At 41.3% G+C, this 26,928-nt stretch overlaps 1 long non-coding RNA gene across 1 annotated transcript in view; it reads right to left on the minus strand.

The window, feature by feature from the left end:
* Nucleotides 1-24,783: 24,783 nt before the first annotated feature.
* Nucleotides 24,784-26,928, minus strand: part of LOC141373470 (uncharacterized) — a 74,125-nt gene continuing 71,980 nt past the window's right edge. The window contains exon 4 of the long non-coding RNA XR_012379526.1: nt 24,784-25,618. This is a non-coding gene — a long non-coding RNA (uncharacterized lncRNA). The remainder of the gene's footprint in view (nt 25,619-26,928) is intronic.

Below are 26,928 nucleotides of genomic sequence, written 5' to 3' on the forward strand. Positions count from 1 at the left end.
ATAGCCTGGGTTTTAAGAGAAAAGCTATAGATGCATAACTTGAAAAAAGCAAAATATATCTTTGGTAGGCTACAGAGTAGAGAACAATGAATGAAATCACCTTTGCTTTTTCTTAAATTTACATGTTGCATCTCTTTGCTTAAAAGATACGAAAAAGAGAATGGAATACGATGAAAGGAAGGAGGGGGGAAGGAAAAGAGTGTCAGCTAAGGAGGAAATAATACAAATAGCTGGATTTGTATAGGTCACTTGAAAATAGTCAAAGCCAGAGGATTGGGTTTATAATGAATCCGTTGTATCGATAATTGAATTAGCATCAGGTTTTCAGTCAGACAGATCTGGGTTCTCAAGCAAGTTTCAGGCCTGATGACTGAAGTTCTCTGAGCTTCAGTTTCCTCCTCTGTGATGAAAGGAAGGACAACCTGGGTCTGTCTCAACCCAAGATGAGACAAGGAATGTGAGATGCCTGGCCTACTGTGGGCCATGAGTAGATGACAGCCTCCTTCTTCATCTAGGGAAGCCAAAGGCCCTGTGACTCATGTAAATAATGGAAAGACCAACGATGTTAGATTAGGGATCACTTGGCCTAGGGACACCAAGGAGTCCTGCATTCCTGGTTCTGTGGCTTATCTAAAACATTGCTGCTCATTCATGAGCTCTGAAGCCCAACTGTCCATTCACCTCCTGCAAGTCCACAGGGTGAAGAGTTTCCAAAGCTCATGAGCAAACCCAGAACAGCTCTACACGCTAAAATGGACCGGCACGACCACCAACATTTGGGCTAGAATTTTTGCATCCTCAGAAGGCTCATCAGCAAAAAATATTTGACTAAAACATTTCCTTTCTGTGATGAAGTCAGTTTCACCTGGACTTAGGAAACCTCAAACCTATGCCCTGCCAATGTATCCATCTGCCATAATGTGGGAAATGAGCCTGGGTGCCAAGTTCCAACATACCCAGGCCTAAAGGCTATGGCTTTGTAGGGGAATTTCCGGGTGCTTCCTATCATTTGATCCTTCCGCAACTATGCCACAAATTTTGTTCCTTTTGTTAAATTAGTGCCAAGGGCCAGGAACAAGAGGGAAGCTCCAAGAGCACCACGTAAATTGTTTCTTTTCTTATATTATTATCACTATGATATTTACCAAAGTAACACACATTCTCTGTATCTTAAAACCCAGGAAACAAAAAGAAAAAAATTAAATTCCCTGCCATCTTGCCACCCATAGGTAATCAATGCTAGCATTGAACATCTTGAAATACACTTTCCAATCTTTCTATATGAATCAGTCTTTTCTCTTCTTCACCTTTCCTTCCCCCCCCCATGGGATACTGTTTACCACAATTTTATGTTTTTTTTACATAAAATATCTTGAAATTCTCCCTTTATCTTCTGCATCATTTTTACTAACAATGTACTACTCCATCACATGGCCACATTATAATTTATTTAGCACTCCCTTATATTGGATACTAGGAGGCTTCCAATTTTTTTCTAACATAATCTGATTCCTTAAAATAATAAAAAAAAATATATTAGGGAGAGTTTGGGGAATTTCTGTTTTAGTAATTCCAGACCAAACCTGTTATCCAAATAGACTAAATGCAACTAAGAAAGCCTAGATCTAAAGTTCAAAACCTCTTTGAACTCTGGCGATTCCATTCATGTGCTTCAGAAGACCTGCACCTGTGCCCCCACCCCACCCCCCAACTCTGCCAGAATTCCCAAGGTTAATGGTGCCACTCGATGGAGCAGGAAGCTTTGTTTCTCCAGAATCCCGTTGATCTTGGGGTTCAAGCAATGTCATGTTTGCAAAGCCTGAGTCAGAACCTCCACCACCCACTGAATGAAAAGCACTTTTACTCTAGCTTTGTTTCAAGTTTTGCCACAGAAATAAAAGGGACCTAAGGGAGGGTAAGAGAAACTATCAAACTTCAGGCATCTTTTCATTTCCAGTTGGGTGGCTAGGGCTACACCTCCTTTTGCTTCTGGGGCTCTCAGCACCATTTCCCACCAGCCACAGGAGCTACTCTGACTCTCACGCAATCCTAGGCATCCAGTGTTTTGCCCTAAATGGTTTTGTCCAGAAGGAACTGCCTCTTGAACAAAAGCAGCAAACCGGGAAGCAACTGTGAAAGTAAGTCAGACTTCGTGGGGTTCGTAGAAAGTCATTCCCAGAATGCTGGCTTCTCCCAGTGTTGATTTTTCTTTACAAACAATGTAAAGCACAAAATCTGGCAGCAAGGATTCATTCTAAGGACAGAAAAAAAATACGCGCGCTTGTGTGTATGTGTGTGTAAATATACACGCATTTCTTTACAAATATTTTGGAAACATGAGGCCTGAAGGAATAGCTAGAGTCTTATGGGGAAGAAAGAGAGTAAGAAAGACCTAGGGACAGAGTGATAGAGAGGGCAGGTCACAAAAGGACAATTATTAAGGTGGGATAAAAAAAGACTTAGAGAATTCTCTTCTAAACGTGGATTATCTCTCTGGTTTTGAGTGTTTGCAATACTCTTTTTTTTTTTCCAAGCAAATTAATTACCAGAAAAATGTCCCGCCTCCCAGCCCCTTGCTCTGCCTGACCGTACCTAGCAAAAAGATAAGATCTTTCAATGAATTAAAGAAGGTGAAAGGCCAATCCCTCCTAGGCATCTCACTGGGATAACTGGGATTTACATCAGTATAATTATATCTTCTATTGCTCTGGGAAATTGACCATACCTACAGGGAAATGCTACTAGTATATAGGAGGTTTCTTTTTTAATTACTACAGAATACAGACCTGCAACTTTATTTCTGGACCAAGCTCACATTGTGCTTCCGTGCAGGGGAGTGTGGACCATGAAGAGGGACATCCCTTTCTTAATGAATAAAACCTCAAGATAGAAGTGGGTTCAGGGCGCCTGGGTGGCTCAGTTTGTTGGGAGACTGCCTTCGGCTCAGGTCATGATCCTGGAGTCCCGGGACCGAGTCCCGCACCGGGCTCCCTGCTCAATGGGGAGTCTGCTTCTCCCTCTGAACCTCCCCCCCTCATGCTCTCCCTCTCTATCTCATTCTCTCTCTCAAATAAATAAATAAAATCTTAAAAACAAAAGATAGAAGTGGGCTTAGTACTAAAGAGAAAAGGAAACAAACAAAAAAGGATTACTATTAATGCAGGTAATTATTTAATCATGAATGTGTGTGCGTGTATACTCACTTGCACGTTCTGGGAGGGCGTTGTGTCTTTCATCCCACAATTCTTTCTGTATGTTTCATTTCCTTACACAAGACTGCTTCCCAAGCAGAGAGTACTCTTGCAGTTGTTCTTTAAATCACATTTAATCTGTGGGGCGCCTCAGTCATTTAAGCGGCTGCCTTCGGCTCAGGTCATGATCTCAGGGTCCTGGGATCCAGCCCTGCATCGGGCTCCCTGCTCAGTGGAGAGTCTGCTTCTCCCTCTCCCTCTGCCTGCCTCTCTGCCTACTTGTGCTCTCTCTATATATCTCTGTCAAATAAATAAAATCTTTAAAAAAATTACATTTAATTTGCACTTTCAATGAATATCAGCACGCATCTGAGGTTTTGCTTCCTGGTGTCATGTTTACTTTTCTAGTCTTTTTTTTATTTAAATTCAATTAGCCAACATACTTACATCATTAGTTTTTGATGTAGTGTTCAATGATTCATTAGTTGTGTATAACGTCCAGTGCTCATCACATCACTTTACTTTTCTATTCTATGAGCCCTAGAATGTTGTTAATTATGTGTGCATCACACACACATACACGTACACAAATATGTGGCTATGTACACATAAATACATGTTTATATACACATGTAAAATATTTTTATTTAGCCAAAGGTGTGACTATGTTCACCTTTCACTGAAGGAGTGAGCCAACTTTATTAACTGGTTCTTCCCAATTTAAACATTAATCTCAGGTGATGTATTAATTTTCTTAAGTTTATTTATTTATGTAAGTAATCTCTACACCCAGTGTGGGGCTTGAACTCACGAAGAGTCACATGCTCTTCCAACTGAGGCAGCCAGACGCCCCTGATGTATTAATTTTAAAACATAGGCACATGCTGCTTACTGCCTGGGATAAATCGGGTACTAAAAACAACAACAACAACAACTATAAATGTAATTAATACTAACTCAGCTGCTCCTCTTTTCTCACAAATGGTCCAATTTTATGACCCTTAGAATCGGAATACTAAACTACCTGAGTTAGTTTAGGAACTGATCTGATATGATTTGTATACCTAAGCTAAATTAAACTACCAATTTAAACACTGGTATATTTTCATATCCAGATTATCATTTGATGAACTTTTCATGGACTTTTCCAAAAAATTCAGTAAATTGGAACCCAAGTTTAACTTGGGAACTTTTTCAAAGCAAATTCCTAATCTGTCTCAGCCACAAATTCACCACTGTGACACTGAACTCACCCCCCATCTCTTGCCATCAAGCATCATTTGATCTCGGTGTTATTTATACGCTGACATCACAAACTGTCACAGATAATGCAAAAAGATAACAATCTGGAATATATGGGCTAAAAGTGATTTGTCTTTATCTATGTTTATGACTAGAAGTCATCTTGTTAACACCCTTATTTACAGGTTAGAAAACTAAAGATTGAAGATGTTACATAATGTGCCCAATTTCAAAGGTAACATAACAGTAAAACAGGGACATCCCTCAAGCCTCTTGAATCTCAAACCAATTCCCACACTATCTTCTCTGATGGAGTATTTCATACACCAGGTTTTCTATGGACAGTTATCTAGAATGTCACTCTTTACTTTTAGCAACAGGTTTCTCATAGAAATTTCAGTGTCTCTTGGGAGATATATTCTGGCAGACTGTATTTTCCAAAGATGGCGGCAATACTATCGCCCATCCCACATGCTCCTTACCATGTATGAATGTTCCTCCCAGTAAGAGGCAGGGTTTACGTTCCATTCCCTTAAATCTGGGCTTTTATGTATTGTGGAAGTGATGCTATGTAACTTCTGACTCTAATCCAAAGAAGTGATACAGCCTCCCCCTGGTTCTTTTAGAATACTTCCCCTGGGACCTAGCTCCCATGCTGTAAGAAAGCCCAGGCATCCAGGCACAGTGGCCCCATGGCGACGTGCTGGCTCATGGACCCAGCTGAGTTCCCAGCTAACAGCAAGCATCAACCACCAGATAGGTGAGGGAATGAGCCTTCGGCCATGATTCCTGCACCCTGTCATCAAGTCACCCCCATTTCTGGATTCATCCATTTCTGGCTGCAACTACAGCCTCTGCTGCTCATGGTGTATTGGGAAAGAGATTGGGAAGAGACTAGAGTCCAGGGGAAGGACAGTCCAACTTTTTTCCTACTCCTTCCTCTTCCGAGTCCTGTGCTACTGAGGGAAGGGTCAGCAGAAGCCCACTTGGGTCCCATTCCTCCTCCTGTGTCCACCCAGTTACTTATGGCTTTTCTTATTTTTTTAAAGATTTTATTTATTTATTTGGCATATATAGAGAGAGAAAGAGAGAGCACACACATGCACGCAGAAGCTGCAGGCAGTGGGAGAGGGAGAAGCAGGCTCCCCGAGGAGCAGGGAGCCCGATGTGGGGCTCGATCCCAGGACCCTGGGATCATGATCTGAGCTGAAGGCAACTGCTTAACCAACTGAGCCACCCAGGCACCCTATGAACTTGTAGTCTTTTAGTTTTGGATTTACCCTTTTTCCAGTCTCAGTGAATTTCACCTATATCCTTGCGTTTGCTCTTTATTTTTTAATTTTATTTTATTATGTTATGTTAGTCATCATTCATCATTAGTTTTTGATGTAGTGATCCATGATTCATTGTTTGCATATAACACCCAGTGCTCCATTCGATACGTGCCCTCCTTAATACCCATCACCCAACTAACACATCCCCCCACCACCCTCCCCTCTGGAACGCTCAGTTTGTTTCTCAGAGTCCATAGTCTCTTATGGTTTGTCTCCCCCTCCGATTTCCCTCCTTTCATTTTTCTCTTCCTACTTTTTTTTGAAACATATAATGTATTATTTGTTTCAGAGGTACAGGTCTGTGATTCATCAGTCTCACACAATTCACAGTGCTCACCATAGCACATACCCTCCCCAATGTCTATCACCCGGTCACCCCATCACTCCCACCCCCCACCACTCCAGCAACCCTCAGTTTGTTTCCTGAGATTAAGAATTCCTCATATCAGTGAGATCATATGATACATGTCTTTCTCTGATTGACTTATTTTGCTTAGCATAATACCCTCTAGTTCCATCCACATCGTTACAAATGGCAAGATTTTGGGCTTTTTGATGGCTGCATAATATTCCATTGTATATATATACACCACATCTTCTTTCTCCATTCATCTGTTGATGGACATCTTGGCTCTTTCCATAGTTTGGCTATTGTGGATATTGCTGCTATAAACACTGGGCTGCACATACCCCTTTGGATCACTACATTTGTATCTTTGGGGTAAATACCCAGTAGTGGAATTGCTAAGATGTAGGGTAGCTCTATTTTCAACTTTTTGAGGAACCTCCATACTGTTTTCCAGAGTGGCTGCACCAGCTTGCATTCCCACCAACAGTGTAGGAGGGTTCCCTTTTCTCCTCATCCTCGTCAACATCTGCCATTTCCTGACTTGTTAATTTTAGCCGTTCTGACCGGTGTGAGGTGGTCTCATTGAGGTTTTGATTTGGATTTCCCTGATGCCGACCGATGTTGAGCACTTTTTCATATGTCTATTGGCCATTTGGATGTCTTCTTTGGAAAAATATCTGTTCATGTCTGCTGCCCATTTCTTGATTGGATTATTTGTTCTTTGGGTGTTGAGTTTGATAAGTTCTTTATAGATTTTGGATACTAGCCCTTTATCTGATATGCCATTTGCAAATATCTTCTCCCGTTCTGTCAATTGTCTTTTGGTTTTGTTGACTGTTTCCTTTGCTGTGCAAAAGCTTTTTATCTTGATGAAGTCCCAAATGGTAATTTTTGCCCTTGCTTCCCTTGCCTTCAGCAATGTTTCTTGGAAGAAGCTGCTGTGGCTGAGGTCGAAGAGATTGCTGCCTGTGTTCTAGTTTAGGATTTTGATGGATTCCTGACTCACATTTAGGTCTTTCATCCATTTTGAGTCTTTTTTTGTGTGTGGTGTAAGGAAATGGTCCAGTTTCATTGTTCTGCATGTGACTGTCCAATTTTCCCAACACCATTTGTTGAGGAGACTGTCTTTTTTCCACTGGACATTCTTTCCTGCTTTGTCGAAGATTAGTTGACCATAGAGTTGAGGGTCCATTTCTGGGCTCTCCATTCTGTTCCACTGATCTATGTGTCTGTTTTTGTGCCAGTACCATACTGTCTTGATGATGACAGCTTTGTAATAGAGCTTGAAGTCCAGAATTGTGATGCTGCCAGCTTTGCTTTTCTTTTTCAACATTCCTCTGGCTATTCGGGGTCTTTTCTGGCTCCAAACAAATTTTAGGATTATTCCATTTCTTTGAAAAAAGTGGATGGCATTTTGATAGGGATTGCATTAAATGTGTAGATTGCTCTAGGTAGCATTGACATCTTCACAATATTTGTTCTTCCAATCCAAGAGCATGGAATGTTTTTCCATTTCTTTGTGTCTTCCTTAATTTCTTTCATTAGTATTTTATAGTTTTCTGAGTACAGATTCTATGCCTCTTTGTTTTTTGCCTCTTTTGATTTATTCCTTGGTATCTTATGGTTTTGGGTGCGATTGTAAATGGGATCAACTCCTTAATTTGTCTTTCTTCTGTCTTATTGTTGGTGTATAGAAATGCAACTGATTTCTGAGCATTGATTTTATATCCTTCCACTTTACTGAATTCCTGTATGAGTTCTAGCAGTTTTGGGGTGGAGTTTTTTGGGTTTTCCACATAAAGTATCATATCATCTGCAAAGAGTGAGAGTTTGACTTCTTGTTTGCTGATTCGGGTGGCTTTTATTTCTTTTTGTTGTCTGATTGCTGTGGCTAGAACTTCTAGTACTACGTTGAATAGCAGTTCTGATAGTGGATATCCCAGCCATGTTCCTGACCTTAGGGGAAAAACTCTCAGTTTTTCCCCATTGAGAATGATATTCGCTGTGGGTTTTTCATAGATGGCTTTTATGATAGTGAGGTATGTACCCCCTATCCCTACACTCTGAAGAGTTTTAATCAAGAAAGGATGCTGTACTTTGTCAGATGCTTTTTCTGTATCTATTGAGAGGATCATATGGTTCTTGTTCTTTCTTTTATTAATGTATTGTATCACATTGATTGATTTGTGGATGTTAAACCAAACTTGCAGCCCAGGAATAAATCCCACTTGGTCGTGGTGAATAATCCTTTTAATGTATTGTTGGATCCTATTGGCTAGGATTTTGGTGAGAATTTTTGCATCCATGTTCATCAGGGATATTGGTCTGTAATTCTCCTTTTTGATGGGGTCTTTGTCTGATTTTGGGATCAAGGTAATGCTGGCCTCATAAAATGAGTTTGGAAGTTTCGCTTCCATTTCTATTTTTTGGAACAGTTTCAGAAGAATAGGTATTAATTCTTCTTTAAATGTTTCGTGGAATTCCCCTGGGAAGCCATCTGGCCCTGGGCTCTTGTCTGTTGGGAGATTTTTGATAACTGCTTCAATTTCCTTTGTGGTTTTGGGTCTATTCAGGTTTTCTATTTCTTCCTGGTTCAGTTTTGGTAGTTTATACATCTCTAGGAATGCACCCATTTCTTCCAGATTATCTACTTTGCTGGCATATAGTTGCTCATAATATGTTCTTACAGTTGTTTGTATCTCTTTGGTGTTGGTTGTGAACTCTCCTCTTTCATTCATGATTTTATTTTTTGGGTCATTTCTCTTTTCTTTTTGATAAATCTGGCCAGGGGTTTATCAATCTTATTAATTCTTTCAAAGAACCAGCTCCTAGTTTCATTGGTCTGTTCTATTGTTCTCTTGGTTTCTATTGCATTGATTTCTGCTCTGATCTTTATGATTTCTCTTCTCCTGCTGGGTTTAGGCTTTATTTGCTGTTTTTTCTCTAGCTCCTTTAGGTGTAGGTTAGGTTGTGTATTTGAGACCTTTCTTGTTTCTTGAGAAAGGCTTGTATTGCTATATACTTTCCTCTTAGGACTGTCTTTGCTGCATCCCAAAGATTTTGAACAGCTGTGTTTCATTTTCATTGGTTTCCATGAATTTTTTTAGTTCTTCTTTAATTTCATGGTTGACCCATTCATTCTTTAGTAGGATGCTCTTTAGCCTCTATGTATTTGAGTTTTTTCCAACTTTCCTCTTGTGATTGAGTTCTAGTTTCAAAGCATTGTGGTCTGAAAATATGCAGGGAATGTTCCCAATCTTTTAGTACCAGTTGAGACCTGATTTGTGACCTAGGATGTGATCTATTCTGGAGAATGTTCCATGGGTACTAGAGAAGAATGTGTATTCTGTTGCTTTGGGAAGGAATGTTCTGAATATATCTGTGAAGTCCATTTTATCCAGTGTGTCATTTAAAGCCTTTATTTCCTTTTGATCTTTTGCTTAGATGATCTGTCTATTTCAGTGAGGGGGGATGTTAAAGTCCCCTACTATTATTGTATTGTTGTCAATGTGTTTCTTTGATTTTGTTATTAATTGGCTTATATAATTGGCTGCCCCCATGTTAGGGGCATAGATATTTACAATTGTTAGATCTTCTTGTTGGATAGACCCTTTAAGTATGATATAGTGTCCTTCCTTCCTCATCTCTTATTATAGTCTTTGGTTTAAAATCTAATTTGTCTGATATAATTGCCACCCCAGGTTTCTTTTGATGTCCATTAGCATGATAAATGGTTTTCTACCCCTCACATTCAATCTAGAGGTGTCCCTGGGTCTAAAATGAGTCTCTTGCTGGCAGCATATCGACGGGTCTTGTTTTTTAATCCAATCTGATACCCTGTGTCTTTTGACTGGGACATTTAGCCCATTTACATTCAGGGTAACTATTGAAAGATATGAATTTGGTGTGATTGTATTGCCTATAAGGTGACTGTTACTGTATGTTGTCTCTATTCCTTTCTGGTCTATGTTACTTTTAGTATCTCTCTTTGCTTAGAGGACCCCTTTCAATATTTTTTGTAGGGCTCGTTTGGTGTTTGCAAATTCTTTTAGTTTTTATTGTTTTGTTTTGTTTTGTTTTTTGTTTTGTCCTGGAAGCTTTTTATCTCTCCTTCTATTTTCAATAACAGCCTAACTGGATATAGTATTCCTGGCTGCATATTTTTCTCATTTAGTGCTCTGAATATATCATGCCAGTCCTTTCTGGCCTGCCCGGTGTGCTGCCAGTCTAATGTTTCTACCATTGTAGGTTACAGACCTCTTGTCCCAAGCTGCTTTCAGGATTTTCTCTTTGTCTCTGAGACTCGTAAGTTTTACTATTAGATGTCGGGGTGTTGACCTATTTTTATTGATTTTGAGAAGGGTTCTCTGTGCCTCCTGGATTTTGATGCCTGTTTCCTTCCCCAAATTAGGGAAGTTCTCTGCTATAATTTGCTCCAATATACCTTCTGCCCCTCTCTCTCTTTCTTCTTCTTCTGGGATCCCAATTATTCTAATATTGTTTCCTCTTATGGAATCACTTCTCTCTCAAATTCTGCCCTTGTGATCCAGTAATTGTTTATCTCTTTTTCTCAGCTTCTTTATTTTCTATCATTTGGTCTTCTATATCACTAACTCTCTCTTCTGCCTCATTTAGCCTGGTAGTTAGAGCCTCCATTTTTTATTGCACCTCATGAATAGCCTTTTTGATTTCAACTTGGTTAGATTTTAGTTCTTTTATTTCTCCAGAAGGGGTTTCTCTAGTACCTTCCATGTTTTTTCAACCCCAGCTGGTATCTTTATAATCGTCATTCTGAATGTTCCGACATCTCACTAATGTCCGTATTGATTAGGTCCCTAGCAGTCGGTACTGCCTCTTGTTCCTTTTTTTTGAGGTGAGTTTTTCCATCTTGTCATTTTGTCCAGAGGAGAATAGATGAATGAGAGAACAAAATGGTAACAGGGTAACAATGCCCCCTGAAAAACATACACTAAACAAATCAGAAGAGACCCAAAACCGGGGGAAAAGAAAGGGAAAGGAAGAAAAAAGAAAAAAAAGTGAAAAAAAGAAGAAAAAAAAGAATATGATCAAACATGATCAGGCTGGTGAATAGATCAGTGCCACACACTACATTTTAGGCATATTTTGTCTGTTAAAAGAAACTGCCTCTCAAAATTTTGAAGAAAGAAAAACTTATATATGTACAAAAATAAGCATAAATACAATGAAGTTTTGGAATATTCTGTAGAGATGAAAATTATAAAAGATTTTATAAAAGGAATTGATAAGTTGATTGAAAAAAGAAAGAAGAGAAATTAAAAAAAAAAGCGAGAGAATGTGATCAGGCAGGAGACTAGAACAAAGCCATACACTAGAGATTTAGGGTATATTTTGGTCTGTTAGAAGAAACTGTATCCCAAAATTTTAAAGAAAGAACAACTTATACATATACAAAAAATAAGTTTAACTACAATGAAGGGATAGAATCTGACTCTAAAAATGAAAAATAAAAAAGATTTTTAAAAAAGGGATTGATAAGATGTTGGTTGAAAAAAGGAAAAAGAAAAATTCAAAAAAATAGAAAAAGAAAAAATATTAAAATTAAAATTAAAAAAATTAATTTTGAAAGACTAAAGAATCAGGGGGAAAAAAGCCATGAATTCTAGGTGCTGTAGTCCCCTGGCGCTCGCATTCTGCCATTCTCATTGATCAGTAAACTTGGTCTTGGCTGGCTGTTCTTGCTGATCTTCTGGGGGAGGGGCCTGTTGCTATGGTTCCCAAATGACTTTTCCGAAGGGGGAGTTGCCCCGCCCTTGCTGCTCCGGGCTAAGTAATCTGCTCAGGTTTGCTCTCGCAGCTTTTGTTCCCTGCAAGCTTTCCGTACAGCTTTGGAGGATGAGAGTGAAAATGGCAGCCTCCCAGTCTCTGCCCTGGAGGAGCTGAGAACTTGGGGCCCCACTCCTCAGTGCACCCCCAGAGAAAAGCAGTCAGTCACTCCCGTCTCCTTGGTCTCCAGCCACACTCCATGCTCACCCGGTCTGTGACTGAGCATTTCTATCTCTGGCATCTGACCCCGTGTGGAGTCTTCAAACCCAAAAGATCCCTGCAGTGCACTCCTGCGCCACTCCTCGCAGGAGAGGAGTCTCCCAGGATCTGCCATTTGTTGGGTCCTTGCTGGAGAAGCAGTGGCCCAACTGTCACCAATCACAGTTTATGGCAACCCCGAGCTGAGAGCCCGTGCCTCAGCTCCATCTCTGCAGCCGGCTTCCCCGCTCCGATACCTGGGAGCTCTGCCGCACTCAGTCACCCGCAGTCTTCCTGTGACCCCGAAGGTCCTGAGACCACACTGTCCCGTGAGGGTTCCACCCCCCCACCCCCCCACCCCCGCTTAGCCACTGGAGCGACGTCCCTCGGTGGAGCCGACTTCTAAAAGTTCCGATTCTGTGCTCGCGGCTCTATCACTTGCTGGTAGCGGCTGACGGGGGCCCCTCCCTCCGCGGTCTATCTTCCCGAATATCGCCTCGGATTCACTTCTCTGCACGTTCTACCTTCCAGAAAGTGGTTGCTTTTCTGTTCAGAGAGTTGTTGCTATTCTTTTCTTCAGTATCCTGTTGAGTTCATAGGTGTTCAGAATGGTTTGATCCCTATCTAGCTGAATTCCTGGGACCAGACGAAATTTAGGTCTCCTACTCCTCCACCATCTTGCTCCTCCTCCTATTTATGCCTTTTCTTCTATGAGCTACCTTTTCTCCCCTTGAAGACTCAATTCAAAAGCCCTCCCCTTCCAAAGAGATTCCCCTGAGCCCTTCACCTGGAATTTCAGCCATAGGCACCAGTTAAGATTATATTAGCTACCAGTTGCACACGGGGCCTAAGGCTGAGCCACACTGGACACACTCCAAAGTCAGTGGGATTTCTACTCTGGATTATGTGGATATTATTTTTACAAATGCTATTGTAGCCACAGTAGCTTTATTTGCTTCCATAATTGGTGTTATTGTTGCCTATTGAGGCAACAGTCAACTTAAACCCCAACATCTTTTTTCCCTAATATGGAATTCTACCTAAGACTTGTGTCCAAATTCAGAAATTTCCCTCCAAGCTTCCTGACAGCAGGGAGGGACACATCTATCGATCTCTTTAGTATATACTGAAGGGGCATGGCAGCTGCCTGATAGTGCAGGTGTTCCAAAGGGCTTTATCTTGGGAGATTTTTCCCCCATCCCATACTTCAACTGATAAAGTCATTTTGAATCTTGAATCAATCATGGTTATCTTAACTGTTTATATTTTATATTCTGCAAATTTCCCAAGCACACCTGCTATAATTTCACATAAATCATTTCTTTTTCTAAGCCTCAAATAGAATACGGTCAGAAATAGAAACTCTGGTACGATACTTTTTGATTTTAGTATCTCTTAATATACCTAACAATACCATTGTTTGACTCAATTTTACTCCTATCAATCAAAATTTTATTATGGTAGGTGTGTTTATAAGTATGAAATCATTCTTAAATTAATTTATTTACTTATTCACTGACTCATTCATTCATAAACATTTGTTAGACACTTTTATATGCCAGGCACTGTACTAAGCACTAGAAACAGAGAAATAAATAGAACTATTTAAGAAACACTAGACAAAAGGATGAGGCCAAGGAGTGCAGCTTTATTTGTTAGCAGAAAAATTGGAAACAACATAAATGCCACCAATATAGAAATAGTTAAATAAGTTACAATACAGCCACAGCATATGCTGTGCAGCAGTAAAGAAAAAATGAAATACATTATGATTCAATGATACAAGATTCTCCAAGACATTTTACACTTAAAAAAAAAAAAGTTGCCAATAGATACAGCACAAAACAACATAATTTTTTTCTTAAAAATTATGTTTCTAGGGGTGCCTGGGTGGCTCAGTCAGTTAAGCATCTGCCTTCAGCTCAGGTCATGACCCTGGATCCCTGGGATTGAGTCCCAAGTCAGGCTCCCTGCTCAGCGGGGAGTCTGCTTCTCCCTCTTCCTCGGCCCCTCCCCCCACCTCACTTGCTGTCTTTCCCTCTCTAAAAAAACTAAAATAAAGAGAATTCTCTCACATATTACTGGTGGTGTTTTAAATCAATTTTTACAATTAACAAGGTTCTTAAAATAATTGCAATACAGTGTAAGTGCTAAAATGGAGATATGAGCAAGGTACAATGTGACCCAAAGGAAGGCAAAAATAATCTATTCTATAAAGTTTCCCATTCACTAAATATACCTTTTTTCCCCCAGAAATAAAACACTGTATCTCAAGTGTTCATAACATAGATACCTAGAGGCTTAGACTAAAAAATGACTTCGGCAATTTATGACAGCTGGTTAATGCTGGTTAATTTGCAGAAGTTAAAACGAAAATCATGAAGCACTCGGGTTGATTTGTTATTCCTGCCAACGGCTCTCTTGGTGTCAGCATCGCGAGCCTCATCCAACGGGGGAGGAAACAGGAAAAGGGAAAATGAGTGTCTTGCCCAGAACACCTCAATAGTCAGTGGTGGGAGCACAATTCCATATCCAAAGGACCTACTGGGATTGATCCTGTGTCCAAATCAAGAGTCAGAGGACAATAGATGATGGCTTAGAAGCATCACCCATTTTCAGGAAACACAAGAAAATATGGCTGACTCCACCCATTAGATTTCTTTACAGGGCAGTGGAGCTCATGCCTCTGAGGCAACCAGGGCATTTTGGTTTTTCATTCACAGCAAAGCCACAGAAAGAGGCAAGTTTCCAGGAACATTCTGAGCCTGATTCTCCAAGCTCACTCTTCTACTGCACACCAAACATAAACTCAGCCACCACACAGTGTGAACCACTCCGCCTTAGAGGGTCCCTTTATGGAACAATATGGCTGTCCTTTTCTCAAGCTAGAGGAAGATCCAGTGATTTGAATGAATCTCTTAGCATCTCTTCAATGATGAAGAAAAAAGTCCATTTTATGCCCCACTTAGCTTCACAAGTCAAAAGTACCCAAAAATGTCTGTGTGTGTGTGACATTTAAATTCATGGATAAATCTGAAGCTCCTGTCACCCTCATTTATTCCCAACAGGTGAGTCAAGAGTGCATGCTGGCAAGATGTAATGCTGAGTAACTTGGCTTTTTTTTCTTCCCAATTTAACTGAGACCTGTAATGTTATTTGATGCAGTTTTCTGTATTTAATTAATTTAACATTCCAGATTTTTAATTTGCATTTAATTTAACATTTCAGGTTTTTAATTTACCAGATATTGTTTATCAAATATTCATTTCAGAGACTTTCATCGTATATACAGTGCATACCCCTCTTTAATTAGTGTGTGGTAAATTAATTCTTCTATCCTTGCTCTTTCATCAGATATTGGATTAAGGAAGTTGCACTGTTTCAACACAGCACATAAACTCGTTTATTAAACCAAGATGGTAAATTTCCCCATGTATGTGCATTGCTAATCTGCTTTCATGCTTAACCTGATAAAAACTGCTGTGGTTAAAACCAGAAATCTGTTATTATTTAAAACCTGCTGCTTGGTTTGACAATGGAAGTGTTACATTTTGTATTCTCTCCAATCATTGGATCCAGTTTTGCTCTTATCTTACTCCTGGAGCTGTAACTCTGCTGCCCCTCTATCCCATCCAGAGCCTTCTTCCTCTGTCTCCCTTCATCCATGTTATCACCCTCTCCCTCCCTGGGGTACTTGTTAAAATGAGATTACACTTGTCAATGCTCTCCGTTAACTTTTCTCAATGACTCGGACTATTCCAAGTTACAAATTGAAGTTTCTCATCCCTAACTTTTACACCTTACTTCCCTCTTACTCCTCCCTATCTCCAGGCAAATAATAACCCGTCCCCAAAATGATACTATATTCTAATTTTGCTGGTAGGGACCATTGTGGAAGGAGGGATCTTATCTCTTCTATGTCACTGTAAGCTATCTGAGAACACATTTTCTTCAATTCTGCACCCTCAAAACTGCACCCTAGCATACTGCTTTGCACAAACAGGCAAACAGTACATATTTGTTGGATATCTGAACAGATGGATGAATAGATGGATGATTGGATGGATGGCTGCTTGCATGGATAGCAAGATATTTACTGTGTGCCTGGTACCAATCTAGTTCTTTAAGTTGTTTTCTCATTTAAATGTTTCTCCTAATGAGGAAGGATGTCCATTTAACAGATGAGGACACCAGAGCTCAGAGATTTAAGTAAAGATTTGCTCATGATCTCACAGCTAAAAAGGAGCTGAGTCCAAATCTGAACCCCGATCTGTCTGATCCTCCTGTACTTACTGCACATGGCCAGGACTGGCTACATAATTTGTGGGACTGCTATGCTCTGAATGGGTCTCCCCTTCACCACCACATTCATATGTTGAAATCCTAATGCCCAATGTGATGGCACTGGAAGGTGGAAACTTTGGGAAATGATTAAGTCATAAGGGCAGAGCCCTCATGAGTGGGATTGTTATAAAAGAGGCCCCAGAGAAATCCCACCCCATGAGGACACAACGAGAAGTCTGCAACCCAGAAGAGGGTCCTCACCCGACCATGCTGGCTCCCTGATCTCACACCTCCAGCCTCCAGAACAGTGAAAAATAAGTTTTTGTTGTTTATAAGCCATCTAGTCTATGGTATTTTGCTATAGCAGCCCAAACAGACTAAGATAGGGGCCCAGTGCAAAATTAAAATCCTTGTTGAAATTTATTAATAATTTCAAGACAGAGACAGCAGAGCATTAAACCTAGTGTGAGGCCCTCCTCAGCACGGAGTCTGTGGGGCATCACAGGTCATGGGCCCATGAAATCAGCCCTGTGCCTGGGGCCCAGCCACGTCATGACCCACATTCCAGCTCAAGCCCCTCACTCCCAGGCTGTCCATTAGAACCCCTGTGCTCCCACACTCAGAGAAACTGTTCCTGCCCATCTGTCAGAGGCAGAAGTGGACCAGCAAATGTGAACCTTGCTCAGATGCTTGGGGTCAGGTAGACAGACTCACCTCCTAAACAGACTGAGAATGCCTTGAGGTCAAAGAATACTTCAAAATACGATTCTGTCACATTCTTTATGCCTAGCACCACCACCATCATCCCCTGCCCCTGACCAGGGGTGGCGGGTGGGCCGGGAGAAATTGTGTACTTTGCTCTGCACTACCTCACTGACCAACCGAATAAAGCACACTCTAAGAATAGGTCTCCTGCCCTTGCTCCTCAGATGAGACAGATGAAACATGTAGGCAGTGATGCTAGATAGTGGTTAACAGTCCGGCATGTGATCCTGAGAGCCAAAGCTGGGCGTGGGACCCCAGAAAGAATTCTCCTCTTTGAACTTCCATGAGCCAATCTCAGGGCCAGTTTGGTGTGAGCCAAAGCTCAGGAGTCCTAGTGTGAAACTCAGCACTTTATATGGCCACAGCTAAATGACTGCTCCTCCCCACCCCTCTGGCCTTCCTACGTGGCTACTGTTCTTTTCAAAGGAAAGATAATGACATTTTGATGGGTTTTTAAAGAAGTCCTTAAGACACCAATTCCAGAGGTGACAGCCACCGATAAAATATCGCAAAGCAGAGACAAGCCTGTCGTTTTGAAATCTTGTGGCACAGCACAGGGTGGTACTGGCAACTCTGCTTGTGACCCAGGAAAACGTGGTAAAAAAACAACAAATAAGGGGCGCCTGGGTGCCTCAGGCGTTAAGCGTCTGCCTTGGGCTCAGGTCATGATCCCGGGATCCTGGGATCGAGCCTCGCGTCAGGCTCCCTGCTCCGCGGGAGGCCTGCTTCTCCCTCTCCCTGCAGCTTGTACTCTCTCTCCGTGTCAAATAAATGAATAAAATATTTTTAAAAAACACACACACACAAATAATAGGGGCGCCCAGCTGGCTTAGCTGGTGGAGCGTGCAACTCTTGATCTCCGGGTTGTGAGTTTCAGCCCCATGATGGGCATTAGAGATTACTTAAAAAAAAAAAAAAAAAAAAAAGTAAAACCAGCGCTGAGGTCATTCAAGATGAGAGCAGGCATCAGGTTAGGGGCAAACACTCTAACCATTGAAAGCCCAGTTTTAGTGTGCTTGAGGGCAGGGCTCACATCTGTCTTGCTCCTTGGAAGACTCCTCAGGGTCCAAGGCAGTAGCCCAATAAATGTGGAAGGACAGAAGGAAAGAAAGATTCTCTGAGGGGACATAAGAGACTTAAGGTTAGAAGGGTACAACCGCAGGTTCCATTCCTTGGTCACTTGTATGTATTTCCAAAAACAGATGATGACATTTGTATACATCCTTTGTTGGGTCTTGCTTTCGTGGTTTAGACCACTTTAACTTCATCTCTTAGGAACTTGGGGGCCGTGGCTATGATCTCAAGTCCAGAACTGGAGTGCGGGCACTTGATTGTCCCTTTATCATCTCCTCCTGGCCACCAGAACAGCCACAGTGTCCGTCACAGTGCCCCTGGCCTGAAGGCAGCACCAGGGCATGGGGGGCTGTTAGCCAGGAGGCCTGACTGGTACTTGCTGGAAGGCATTCTTTTTTAAATAAACTTGTCATTTTGGATTAATTTTAGATTCACAAAAAAGTGACAAAGATAGTACAGAGAGTTCTCATTATACTCTTCACCTAGTTTCCCATGATGTTAACATCTTGCGTAACTATGGTGCATTTGTCAAAACTAAGACGTTAACATCAGTACGTTACTATGAACTAAAATCCAGACTTTATTCAGATTTCACCAGCTTTTCTACTTATGTTCTTTCTATTAAAAAAATAATCAACTAACTTGGGGTACAGTTTTGGATTTCCAGAAAAATCGAGCAGGTAGCCTAAGTCCCACATACCAGTCCCATCCCTACCCTGCACCCCTAGCACACAGTTTCCCCTATTTTTAACATCTTGCATGAATGTGGTACATTTGTTAAAATAATGAGTCAATATTGATACATTATTATTAGCTAAAATTCACAGTTTGCATTAAGGTTCACTCTTTGTGTTGTGTAATTCTGAGTTTTGACAAATACCTAATGACATGTATCACCCATAACAGTATGATACAGAACAATTTCGGGGCCCTAAAGATTTATCCCTCTCCTTCTCCCCCAGAACCCCTGACAATCAATGATCTTTTTTCTTTTTTTTAGATTTTATTTATTTATTTATTTATTTATTTATTTATTTGAGAGACAGGGAAAGAGAGAGTGTGAGCATGAACTGGGGAGGAGCAGAGGGGAGGGAAAAGCAGACTGCAGGGAGCCCGACGCAGGACTCAGTCCCACGACCCTGAGATCCTGAGATCATGACCTGAGCCAAAATCAAGAGTTTGGCCGCTTAGCCAACTGAGTCACCCAGGCACCCCAATCAGCGATCTTTTTACTATCTCTCTAGTTGTGCCTTCTCTGAAATCTCATCTCGTTGAAATCATACGGTACGTAATCTTCAGATTGACTTTTCACTTAGCAACATGTCTTCCATGTCTTCATGGCTTGACAATGAATGTCCTTTTTCTATTCCAAGATCTAATCCAAGGTCAGTGTGGAGGCACATTTAATGTGGAGACATTTTTTTTAATTTAAGTGTAATTGACATACAACATTATGTTAGTTTCAGGCGTACAACATAATGATTCGACATTTCTATGCACTGCATATGGAGGAATTTTTAATACTTCCTTTTCAATGATCAGAATTCTTTTCAAAGCAAGAGATTCAGTTTCGTGTCCTTGGGTGATTTTTTTTCTGCACTTAATGTTATATTTATTTCTTTAGTAAATATTGAGTTTTTTTATGTGTCAGGCATTGTCTTAAGCAAGGAAAACACAGATTTGAATGAGCTATAAAAGATCCTTGTTCCCATAGAGTTAAAAAAATTCCTAAAATTACTATTAATGGCTATGTACTATTTCATCTTATCAATTTATTTTAAAATAGACCATCCCCCAATTTTTCCTATTTTTAATAACACTGTGATAAATACAAATCTTTGGCCATCATTTATTATGTCCTAGGAGACAGTGTTAAAAGTAAAAAAGGCCCATTTTTGAAGTATTTGATATATGGGGTCATATTCCTCACCAGAAAGGACATGGCTATTGATACTTCCTCCAGCCATGAAAGTTCCTATCTTATCCTTACTATGACTGCCCCCCCACCTATGCTCCCCCCTACTCTCTGTAGTTGCCCTCAGTCTCTTTGCCCTCTTCTAGTACAAGCAATATAAGCAGTCAGCTTCTAGTTCCAAGCTGGCCTCTTGGCTCTAGATTGATTCATGCTGTCTGCCTCCCACCAAAAATGCTTTCTCCATGTGTGTGCCTCACACACATATCTCACTTTTGAATAGTCCATTCCACTAGGGGCCTGTACTAAACCTCCTTATGCCCAGGTTTCTTGCTGTAAAATTGGCACAATTTCACAACAAAGGTTAATCTTTATGTAGGGTTTGCGTATTTACAGCCATTTGGTCCCAGATGATCAAACTGTATTTCCATGACCCCAGGAGATGATGCTAGACTATGAAAAGTAGGTAAACTGAGAGCAATTTTTTATGATTCATCTCAAAACCATTCTTTTTTAACCCCCTAATATTTCATCTTTTTCTTGGGAGCACAGACCTAAGATATAGACCCCCTTCTGAAAAGCGCATTGTCTTAATTACCCTCATGAACACTGTGATACGTTTTAGTAATAATAGGATCTTTGGAAGTAGGAAGACCTGGGTTTAAAAATCAGTGGAACCATTTGCTAATTGTGTGACCTTGAATAAGTGACTCTTCAAGCTGAGATCGCTTATCTCTAAAATTGGGGTACTAATAATAGCTAACCCTTGGAAAGAGTTTACCATGAGCCGGACACTGTTGATTTGATCCTCATTACAATCTAATGAGGCAAATTTAATTATTATCATTCCCATTTTCTGCAGAAGCAAAATAAGGCAGAGACAGGGTAAGTGACCTGTCTGCAGTCATGCAACTGGTAAGAAGTAAAGCTGGGGGGCGCCTGGGTGGTTTAGTCGGTTGGGCGGCTGCCTTTGGCTCAGGTCATATCCCAGCATCCTGGGATTGAGCCCCATGTTGGGCTCTCTGCTCAGCCGAGAGTCCGCTTCTCCCTACCCCAGCTCTTGTGCTCTTGCTCTCTCTCTCTCTCTCTCTCTCTCGCTCACTCTCAAATAAATAAATAAAATCTTTAAAAAGAAGAAGAAGCAGAAGCAGCAGCAGCAAAGCTGGGATTCGAATCTGGGAAAACTGGCTCTGGAGTCTAAATTCTTGACCCTTACATACATACCCTCTTGCTGATACTGCATGAGACAATCAGGGAGGATTAAATGAAACAACCTGTATTAACGATCTATTATGTAGTGTGCATGGCCCATAATAAATTTATACTCCCTTTTACCCACTCCTACTGTAACATTGTTATCTTCCTGGTTCTGAGTACTCCAATCTCAGCCAAACAGGTCTAGTACAGCCAGACCCTTCTGCCTTTGGATCAGACACAGGGCAGCACATACAGGGAGTTTAGAGCAGTTGGGCATTCCTAGAGGGAGGCATGAGCAGAAAGAGGTGAGGCCATTTTGATGGATGGGAGTGAGGTCATAGAAGACACTGAGTGTCCATGGGGAGGCAGTATAATGTAGGGTAAGGATTATGGGCTTTGGAATCAGCCAGGTTCAAATCCCAGCTCTGTCTACAGGGTAGTCTAGAGAATTAAATGAGATGTGGTAAAAAGGCTGCTCACCACACCTTCTCTTCTTAAAGTCATGCACACCCTTGTTGAATCACTATATTGTACACCTGACACTAATATAACACTGTATGTTAACTATAATGAAATTAAAATTTAAAACTCAATAAATAAATTAATATTCATGCACACTACACGATTGGACACTGTCCAGCAGCCCAGATGGAAATATAAGACTAACCTCAGAATGAACAATTTAAAAACAAGTAGTTCTATCTTCAATTTAGTGTACAAACAGATTGTATCTCAAGCTGCTGACACCAAGCTGCCAGGAAGGTGTGCCAGAATCTGATAATATGGCAGACCTTTGGGGGTAAATGTGGTAGGTGATGGTATATCTATCCCTAAAGCAGTGTGCTTGTTCAGGCTTCACCAAAACCTGGATGAAATAACCCTCAGGATTCTCAGCTACTTATTGCTCAGACTCCACATTCACCAAGCAACCTTCTGATTAGCACCTAGATCTCCCAGACAGTGTCCAGGTAGAATGAACAGAAATATTCCTGGCCCTAGAAGGGCACCAGGGTGGCTCAGTCAGTTAAGGTTTAACTCTTGGTTTTGGCTCAGATCATGATCTCAGGGTTGTGGGATGGAGCCCTGAGTCAGGCTCCTCTCTGTCTGCTTGAGCTTCTCTCCCTCTCCCTCTGCCCTTCCCCCTGCTCTCTCTCTCTCAAATAAATAAATAAAATCTTAAAAAGAAAAAGAAAGAAAGAAAGAAAGGAAGAAAGAAAGAAAGAAAGAAAGAAAGAAAGAAAGAAAATGAAAGAAAGAAAGAAAAGAAAGAAAGAAAGAAAGAAAGAAAGAAAGAAAGAAAGAAAGAAAGAAAGAAAGAAAGAAAGAAAATGAAAGAAAGAAGGAAGGAAAGAAAAGAAAGAAAGAAAGAAAGAAAGAAAGAAAGAAAGAAAGAAAGAAAGAAAGAAAGAAAATGAAAGAAAGAACATATTCCTGGCCCTAGAAAAAAAAATCTCCATTACAAATACATATAAATCAATCTTATATGAATTATAAGTTATTGCTGCCCAGAAGGTAGAATAATCCTTATTCTCTTCACATCTCTTTGATTCTATCATCAGGAAAATTTTGGAAACCCCACCCTGGATCTCAGACTGCCTGAGCACCTACTATGTGCCAGACACGAGCTCAGCACAGTGAGGAATTCAAATTTGAAATGACATAATCCTTGCTGAAACAACTTAAAATCTGGTGGAGATAACGAAGCAAATACACCAAGAGCTTAAAATAAGGCACAAGTTGAACAAAATGCTGCCTCATTATCATCTTGAAAAACCCCCAGGGCCAAGTCTAGGCCTCCTAGTTCTATTCAACTTGAGGAGGTGATAATGAGGAGAAAATGTTCTTGCCCATTAAAGAGTTCTTAACATGGAGACCAAGGCTAGCTGCTAAATAAATGGTGGAATTTTACCTTTCAAGTTACATAGGTAATACCTGTTACCTTTCATGATACATACTTTACGAAGTCTATTTCTACAAAAGGAGAGAAAAAAGAGAAATGCATACATAGGGGAACGGAAGCATAATTTATTTATAGATGAAGAAGGGGCAAGAGGAGATGATGGCAAAGGCCATTTGTCCTCACGGTGATAAATGAGTGAATTGACATGCACAACTCAGTGGCTGCCAAACCAAGCTGGTACAGCTGAGGCTGATGATGACGGTCCACACTAGCCCACACCCCGTCCCCTGTACATGGACCATCCTCCCCTGAGACAAGACCTACCCCTCATCTATGCCTCTAACACCTTCCCTGCCTTCCCAGCCCAGACTCCAATAGTGTCTCTGCATTAAGCTTTTCCCACCCTCCACTAGTAGAGGGATCCCTTCCTCTAAGTTCTCACATATGTTGTCTCAAGGGCATAATGGCATTCTTCACATTTTGTCCTGAAGGTGGCTGTGACTATAGCAGAAAGGTGGCTGTATCAGAAATTGATTCTCTGGATCTTGCCACCAACTAACTGTAGAAATGTGGGAAAGTTATAGCTCCACTTTCAGACGAATGGAGAAACTGTCTGCTTCAAAGGGTGACTGGGAGGTCTAAATGAGATTGTCTAGGACAGGGAGGAGCCGCCTGAGAGCACCACCCAAAACTGAACCTGTCATGACCAAGGGAGGACGTGCAGGTCATCAAAGATGGTTTCAAAGGGAAGAGTCCAGTTTGTAAGGAAGAGAAGGAGGAGGGTAACTTGATGGATTCACAGAGGGAGTACTTACCTGTGATCTTTTAGTGGCAGGAGAAAATTCTAGAAGCAAAATTAAAATAACTGATGTCCCTTATGTTTATGGTGGTGGCCAGGAGTTACAGACATCAGAAAAGTATAAGGAAATGTGTTCTTAAACTAAATCACATTTTAATTTGAATATAGAAGCAATAGAACCTCCACGTCAGATAAATAAGAATAACCTCAACATGGATCCCAAGAGGAATCTTTACCTGGGTCTGTTCTGTGGACAAGACAGACGAGTTTCCCAGTGTGGTTCTATTAGAACCAAACGGAGACACTTGAGGACCAGCAATGACTGCCTCAAAGCAATCCAGAGGCTGGGAATAGTGCAGTGGAGAAAATTAGGGCACCCGTGTTCCAAAATGTTGTCAGTAGTGTTTGTGAAGCAGCCTCGGGAGGGTCTCTGGGTCTTAGTTTCTTCATCTCTGTCATGAAACAGGGCTGTGAGTGCCCTCTCAGGACCCTTCTGGCCCTGTGCTTATCAAATTAACAAAGTTGAAGAGATGAGTCATGGGCCAAGGTGAAAGCCATTCCGCTCAGTGCCCCACCTTGAAGCTTTACGTTGTGAAATCTCTGTTCCACTCAAGGCATTCAGCAAACCCTGTGCTGGGCACTAGGGCTCAACCAGGTCATCCAGGAGCTGCATGCCCATCAGGATGACCAAAAAGGAAAAACAGCCAGAGAATCAGAAAATACTCAACTGAAAGGAATTTATGGGTTATCTGGTTCTAGCCCTTTCTTGTACAGAGGAAGAAACCAAACATCAGAAGGGTCAGAAATCATTTTCCCAAGAATGCACGGCTAGAGGAAGATACAAGAAGGGGGAGTACAGCGGAAAGAGCCCTGGACTTGGAGTTCTTGCTGTAGGAGGACCCAGTTGTACCCCCTGGGGTCAGCAGCCACATTGCTCTCCCCAGGCCTCAGCCTCTCCTGGGGAATTATGCAGCTCACCCACTGCTGCTTCTGCCCCAGCCCTCTCTGTAGTTGTGAAGTTGGGACTAGAACCCCAATCTCCCAATCCCCTGTCCTGGGCCCTTTCTGTCCTGCCAGAAAAAAATAAGGGATGCTGTGGAAACATGCCCAGTTGCAAAATCCTGGAAAGACAAGAGGAATGGTAAAGCTGGCTTGTCCTGGAGCCCATTAGCATCAGGAGACTCACGGGAGAATATGTTTCTGCATTTCTCAAAATATCTTTTACCTGGGCATGGAAATGCCTGTATTCATCTACTCATTCAGAAATGTATAATTTTTGAGAGTAGGGAATAAAATTGATAGTGTTCAAATTCAGAAGACAAAAAGGTGAAGGCAGGCAGAGACTGTTTACAAGAAAGCTTATGAAGCTTCAGCTTGAGTCCTTCCCTGGCAGGGGCTCCTTCCAAGAGTCACATGATCATACACGCGGTCATACAATTGTAAAATATTTGCAGAAGGGAGGGGTTTTTGCATTCTTTTTCTTAAAGAGGTAAGCCTCAGGCCCCTATATCCAGGTGATTCAGAGGCTGAATTTCTCCTCTTCTCTCCTCCATTTCTTCCTCCTAGGGCTGGAAGAAAAAAAAGTTTTGTTTTTGTTTTAATGAAAAGAAATGTACAACTTAAGAGAAAATCAAGTCTGAGGAATTAAAAATTAAAGCCTATAAAGAGCAAACTCTGAGTGAAACAACACAGTGCCCTTGAATGAGATGGGTGGAAATTCTGTGTCAATGCCATGAAGAGTGCCAAAAATATCTTGAGTTTAGGGGCGCCTGAATGGCCCAGTCAGTTAGGAGTCAGTCTGCCTTCGGCTCAGGTCATGATCTCTGGGGTCCTGGGATGGAGCCCCACATCAGGCTTCCTGCTCAGCAGGGAGTCTGTTTTTCTCTCTCTCTCCCTCTGCCTCTCCCCACTGCTCGTTCTCTCTTTCTCTCTCTCAAATAAATAAATAAAATCTTAAAAAATATATCTTTAGTTTAAAACTCAGGCTTCCTTTCGTCTCATAAATTTTAGCTGTTTTTTTTAAAGATGTTATTTATTTATTTGAGAGAGAGAGCAAGAGAGAGCACAAGCAGGGGGAGTGGCAGGCAGAGGGAGAAGTAGGTTCCCCTCAGAGCAGGGAGCCCCATGCAGGGCTCCATCCCAGAACCCCGGGATCATGACCTGACCCGAAGGCAGACACTTAATGACTGAGCCAGCCAGGCATCCCAATTTTAGCCATTTTGATTCATTTGACACAATGTTGACAAATCAAAAAAAAATTGTCAAACAACCTGTTTGGTCAATTCTAAAAAATTAAAAAAAAATAATAAAAAATTCTAATTAACTTGTCTGGTTCTCCTGATCATTAAGTCAAGTCAAAATAAACCCATTTGGGGGCGCCTGGGTGGCTCAGTTGGTTAAGCGACTGCCTTCAGCTCAGGTCATGATCCTGGAGTCCCAGGATCGAGTCCCACATCGGGCTCCCTGCTCAGCAGGGAGTCTGCTTCTCCCTCTGACCCTCCCCCCTCTTGTGCTCTCTATCTCTCATTCTGTCTCTCAAATAAATAAATAAAATCTTTAAAAAAAAAAATAAACCCATTTGCTGACATGATCACAAATTCACTTGTGGGTGAGATTTTTAAAGTTATTGCTTGGAGAAGCCCATGCTTTAGAACAGAAGAGGCCAATTTGAACTTCCAAACCTCATTTAATAGAACCTTCCAACTGGGGATTTTTATTTAATAGCGGGTGAAAACGTTTTTTACAGGAGGGGTATTTTATTGTGTTCACTAGGTATGCCACATAAATGCACTGTACTTGTGACTAGTCTGTCCCCTTTACAGACCCCTATGTGTCTGATGAGGAAATAGGGTGTGGCAAATTATGACTTTTAAGGGTA

This window comes from Callorhinus ursinus, unplaced genomic scaffold (genome assembly GCF_003265705.2).
Source record: "Callorhinus ursinus isolate GAN/ISIS: 27379988/994484 unplaced genomic scaffold, GSC_fseal_2.0 scaffold1, whole genome shotgun sequence".
NCBI classification, from domain to species: Eukaryota; Metazoa; Chordata; class Mammalia; order Carnivora; family Otariidae; genus Callorhinus; species Callorhinus ursinus.